This window comes from Antrostomus carolinensis, unplaced genomic scaffold, assembly GCF_000700745.2.
Source record: "Antrostomus carolinensis isolate BGI_N321 unplaced genomic scaffold, ASM70074v2 scaffold19875, whole genome shotgun sequence".
NCBI lineage: Eukaryota > Metazoa > Chordata > Aves > Caprimulgiformes > Caprimulgidae > Antrostomus > Antrostomus carolinensis.
The window spans coordinates 7,501-13,607 of NW_010317319.1; the positions used below are offsets into that span (position 1 = coordinate 7,501).

General features: G+C 36.1%; 1 long non-coding RNA gene across 1 annotated transcript in view; it reads left to right on the top strand.

Annotated features, from left to right (window-relative positions):
- LOC104525405 (uncharacterized) overlaps positions 1-2,617 on the top strand; it is a 3,780-nt gene extending 1,163 nt beyond the window's left edge. The window contains exon 3 of the long non-coding RNA XR_728020.1: positions 2,471-2,617. This is a non-coding gene — a long non-coding RNA (uncharacterized LOC104525405). The remainder of the gene's footprint in view (positions 1-2,470) is intronic.
- Positions 2,618-6,107: the final 3,490 nt, after the last annotated feature.

Consider the following 6,107-nt stretch of genomic DNA (forward strand, 5'->3'; position numbering starts at 1 on the left):
ACAAGAAATCATCAAAATACTTTTCATCTTTGAATTATTTCTTTTGATAATAGCATCATCTAGTAGTATCATAGATGGATTTGGCTAAATATGTGTCTAAAAAGAACATTTACACATACACATCAGATCACTGCAGATCCAAGTAACTGCTGATTTGTGCAATTATTTTATTTGTGAACAAGCCAAATGCATCCATGCAAATGCCAGAACTGTAAAACCTTTGGAAGTCTTTCTTAAAGCTTGTCCTATTCCTTCCAATGTGATTTTTTTGTTTGTTTCACTATGACTATTCAGTACCAATGTAAAGTCACCTTAAAATGCAGGTTAGAGTCTCTCCAGTATAAATGCTCCCAACTAGTCGAGGCACAGCCCAAGCATATCAAATTCCAGTTACTTTCTTCTCCTGTACTCTGCAGGGGTTTGTGAAGAACAGATCCTAAAAGGCCGATAGCATAATTTGGGAAGAGACTTGCATGGCCCTAGAAGACTAAAAGAATAAGGATAGCTTAAAACTGCATTTGTTGGTTGGCCCCTTCTCACTAGTTCATAGTCCAAATGCAGAAGCCCAGTGGTTGAGAGCTAGATCTTCTTTGACTTTTAGAGTATTTTCCCCTGACTGGTTTTGATTAATCATGAAAGCAGAGCACTGGGCCCTCAGACTTTGCCAGCCCACAGAGACAGTCTGTGTCAAAAAGAGCAGTGGCCCCAGTTTGAATATCCCATTCTCATGAAATTGTATTTCCAATTGTGCAAGGTGGTTTAATAGGCAAGAACACACATGGTTAAAAGCAAGTAGGTACAGAGTCTGTTCTGCAGTACAAAGGAGGCATTAGGTTTGTCTGTAAATGTTTGCATATCCAATCCGTCTGGCAAAGTGCTAGACCATGCCTGGTTTTTGTGCAGGGTAAAGGAAGAAGGTAGGGAGGGGTAACAAGGCAGTTAGGTGTAACTGGAGCCAAAAGCCTTTTCCCTCATGCTCCAAAGATACTAGATTACATACAAGACAAAAAGAAGGCAGGGTTTCGCTTCCCCAGTACCCGTTAGCACAGCAGATTTTGGAATAAAATTTTTCATCTTACAAATGACTACACATTCTGGCCCAGATCCAGCAAGCCAGTTAAGTGTGCGCTTTGTTTTAAACACTTTTGAAGTCCCATTGACTAATATATAGATTTGGCTTTCCAATGAAATAATAATGCAATCTTTATTGTTACTGGAAACGCAATTCCTTCTTTCAACATGTGAATGCTTTCAGGAAAAGAGATACACAAACAGATCACACAATATGAGAACTGGAATCCGCCTTGATTTGAATTCGCATCTTAGATGTCATGTCTATGATTTGTTGGTTGGTCCTGCAAACTTTTGTTCTGTCTAGTTGTCTGTGAGTTGCTGTTCATAGAGGATTTTAAGTCTGATGATGATTTGTTAGGATAAATAACATGGGAAAACTCAGGTGGTAGTTCTATGTGCCTGGTTGAGCTTATCGCATCCACCTAGGAAGGTCAGCCCAGTTCAGCAGAAGACTTGTTTGTTAGAGGTGCCACTCTAACCCACTGACTGAGGCAACAGGCAAAGGTAAAGGAAAGAAAATATTTGTACCCCAGCGCTGGTAACCACAAGTAGCACATTGTAACACACTTTTACTCCTGCAGCCTAGAATCTGATTCTCTTTCCCCATCTTCTTCAACTAGAAGCTTGTCTATATGCTTACTTTTATATATATATATATATATATACATACATATATATATATACACACACACACACACATACATATACACCTTCTGAAATGTTCCCTTCTTTAGCTCGCATAGTAATTGCAGCCCATTTACAGAAGGGCTTTAGTCTGGCTTCACTAACAGTGAAGATACTGTATGGTATTCAAGCTGGGATTTTACACTGTTATCAGTTCTAGCACAGAATGCCATTTCATCACATCAGAATTTTGCCCGTGGATTCACAGCCAGGTACAGGCACAGGAGGATCATACTAATTTCAATACTGTAATCTTCTGCTGTAGATATGGTAAACAAACAGCTGAAAACCTTTCTTGAATCTTACCTGGAAGCATTTACATCACCCTGGTGATGATTTTTTGTCATTCCACCACTCAGGTTGCTTTTACATGGCCAAATCTAACTCTAAACAAACAAATATAAACAGATTAAAAGCTTCACTTGTGAAAGAAGAAAAATACTAATCTTGAAAAAATGTTAGAAAAAATCACACTGAGGGTGATTTTGACTTAATATACAGGCTTTTCACGTCAACTTTATGGTCTAATATTAAGTAAAATTAGTATGGTTTAAGAATTGGTGAATTTTTAATGAATTAGGGAATTAGTAGAATTATCCACATTGCAAATAAGGCTTTGCCATATCCTGGTTTAGATTACACACTACAAATGCTCTAAAAATCTTTAATATTCTGAATTTTATATGTAGTAAAATAATATCTTTTCTTCCAGGTGGTGCAGTGATGCTTTTGGTTTATGAATACGTTTATGCATGGCTTCAGGACAGAGCTGATCACAAGCAGCACTTCTGAAAAATGTACTCTTTAAAAAAATTATATGCATTCTGAAATACATTTTAATAAAATAAAGTGATTCTCATCCTTTACGATATTGAATGCCCTCAGATTAGACTGATGTTAATATAGTTCAAAACAAATTTAGTCTTCAGGTCATGATCCAAGAAAACATTTAAGCGCATGCTTTTCTGTAAATGCATAAGTAAATAGCACAGTTGGTATTTATAATTGTTTTACTGGATCAGGAGAAAATATAAAGGAGACAGGAACAAGTTAGTTTTTCAAGGACAAACTGAAAATTCTGGACACTGAATTATACTATGTAGAAATACACTTTTTCAAAAATTTCAGCTGAAATGGCAAAATAATAACTTTCAGAGGATTTTGAAGAAAAAAAAATTGAATAATCCTGTGGGGCCAGATACTAAACTATTTTAAACTGACAGGTCCATTGACTCCAGGTTAAGAACACAACGCATACTCTGCAAACTCTTGCATCAATCTTGGGTCCAGCTTCAATTCAGTCCAGTACAATTTCGACATCGATAGAAAAGCTTCTTAAGTTGTTGGGAGTTAAGATAGTAAAAGGACAGCACAACTAGCCACAACCTAAAAAACCCACAAACTTAAATGTCCTACTTGTTTGTAGCCATATATATCACATAAATCTCACTCAAGCTGCAGAAGATACTGAAAATAATTAGTCTGAATCAGGTTGCATAAAACAACTGTGGGAATCATAGAAGAAATTAGTAAATAAATCAACAGAAATAAATACTTTTAGGCATATGAGACTTTACTGTGAATTTTTTATCCACCTTCCTACACTATTGCTTAAGAGAGCTGTCCTGTGATAAAAATGCTCAATGTACCTTGAGTGCCCCTTTAGCCTTTCATTACCATTGTGGGATGGAGAAACAATGTTCTAGACGGATAGCACATATGCAGTCCTGATTGGCTAGCCATACACCTTGAAGAAACGCGCCTTTCTATAGATAAAAAATTTTAAGCTAAAGCTAAAATTGTTGCTTTTTCTAGTCACTGTAAATATAAATAACATTTCAGTGAGGTACTCCTGTCTTTACTAGCCATTCTAACTAGCTCTGTGAAATATGGTAATTTCTGCTATGCTAATTGAAGACACAATTTCAGTTCATGTAGTTGTCCCACTCTACAGCTTCTTTTCAAGAACTCTTTAAATAACTTAAATATGCACATTGTTCTGTTATAAAAACATTCCTATTATCTAAATTTGGTTTGTTGTCAAATTAATGTATATCTTACAATTGCTGAAAATTTCTGTATCACTCCATACTACAGTCACACTGTTAACTTGAAATCTTCTTCCTCTTAAGGAGGTACAAACCTTTTTTCCCAGTAATCCCAGTAATATCTTTCCAGAATATTATTTGAAAATTACAGTTCACATGTGAAGTCTCGTCTCACGAGTGTTTTTAACGCATTAGAAAAGCAACAAAAAGCTAAGAATACAAATGTGTTCTCAGCACTTTCAAGGATGCTTGTACTGACATGCTCAATAAACCTCTCTTTTGTCTAAATCTGACAACAGCAACTTCTCATACCTATGCTACTTCATAGCTAAAATCAATAAAATTAGCTCTGTTACAGTTTATAATTTTAAGGTAAAAGTTCCTTGTTGTTGCACTTCATTATCAGTGCTTAGCCAAAGAGAAGACACTACTAAGGTAATTTTGAAAATTAAAAGCAAAATGCTTTATAATTAAGTCTTTTATTAATTTAGAGCATTCAAAATATAAAAATAAAAGGCTTTAAACATACTGTATATACATATATAGCCTTCGGTTTTACATCCTTTCCAACATGATTTTTTTTAGTTAATACCTCAGCCTGATCTTTGATAAAAAAGAACCATTAGAAAGCAGAAAACACAGCATTGTTTTAGAAAACAAACCCATGAATGTGCCATCCCAGTCCCCCATCGCTCCTGGTGTAATATGTGATTTGATTCAGTTTTGCACTGGAGGTCTGTACCAGGACCATGCAAACACAGTGGGGCTGTCATAGAAGGGATTATTAAACTTCACTAATTTATTTGAAAACATCTGACACTCTGGGAATGGAGTGCAGGGTTGTCAGATTAAAAACTTAAATTCTGCAATCACATATACTGCATATTTCCCAGATTAATCCAGTCGCCTCAGCAGGTTCACTCTGGATTTATACTCTTGTACCTGACAGCAGCAGCCAATCCTTGTTTATTATTTTTAAAAAATATAAAAATCCCTTTTTCTCCTTTGTTTAATGTAAAATGGCTTAAAGTTGTGTGGCTAATAAGCTAATGCGTTTTTCAGTTTACCCAGTAGTATAAACAGGAAAAAAACGTCCTTGAGCAAAGGAGTATTCTGCGTTGTAAGTTTACATTAAAAAAAAAAAAAAAAGTTATGATAATTCACACCAAAAAAATCCATCACAGGCAGTTCACCAAGGGCCAAGGTCAGGTACCACTGTTCACTCCGAGCAACACTTTCTGCACACAGCCCCACGGGCCCTTCCCTCAGGGGTAAGGTATTAAATACAGCAGGCAGGTGCACGAAGAGCTGTACCTCCACAAACACAAAACAAAAATGGTTCATGATGATGTATTCCCACATGAGGAGCAATTAACATCATGTCTTGTCCTTGCTTTATAAATTATCCTCATTTAGCTGAAGACAAGATGATGCAAACAACTGATACAAGCTACGGATCTGTCTAAGTATCTCCCAAAACACACTACTAGCCTCATGGGAATGTCAGAAAAGACGACTTTTATTCCAGAAATGACCTCTTGTTGCTCAGGAAAATTTTGAAAACTTTTAACATAGGCACACTTTGTTACAGGCTCGTGAATTCTTGGAGCTCAAAAAGCTGAGCTACAGAGGGCTTATCTTCTTTTTTTTCTTTGATGTACCTTGTCTGTGCTGTATAGGGAACAATAGATAGACTTACTTAATAATTCTATAACCCAGTAAAACAGCTAGGTTGAAAGCTAAAATCTGTTGCCAACTTAATAATTTATTGACCCACCTTTTTCTTATCTTTTTTTTACTCCATTTTATTTTTATTGAAGAGCTTGTCTAGACTTAAACCGATTTCTTTTTCATGGTGTTAAGGCTCATCTTATTTCAGCTACAACTGCATAAAGGCAGAATAACGTCCACCAGGTCACTAACAGTGTGGCAGAGTGGAAATGCACTTGTGTGCACATTACCTTTAGTGGTTTCAAAGAAGCATTCTTTTTAAAGTGTTCTACTGAATAACAAGGGTTAAAGCTAAACAGCTGTCAAATGCCTTTGGGGCTGAAGAATACAGCATCACATGCAAGATCAGATTTTTCTTTCCTTAGCACCATAATACAATACCTGTGTTCTTTCTAGAAGTACAGTTCCGTGAACTATTTTTTCAATATAAAAAAACAAAGGTGGCAGCAGCCAGTTGAGTCCATCTATGTTTCAGTGGATATACTGTACATAACATATGTACTGGTTACTTAGATTATTATGAAAATTTACCCACAGCTGTCTCGGTGATGAAAGCTGGAAATCCACAAA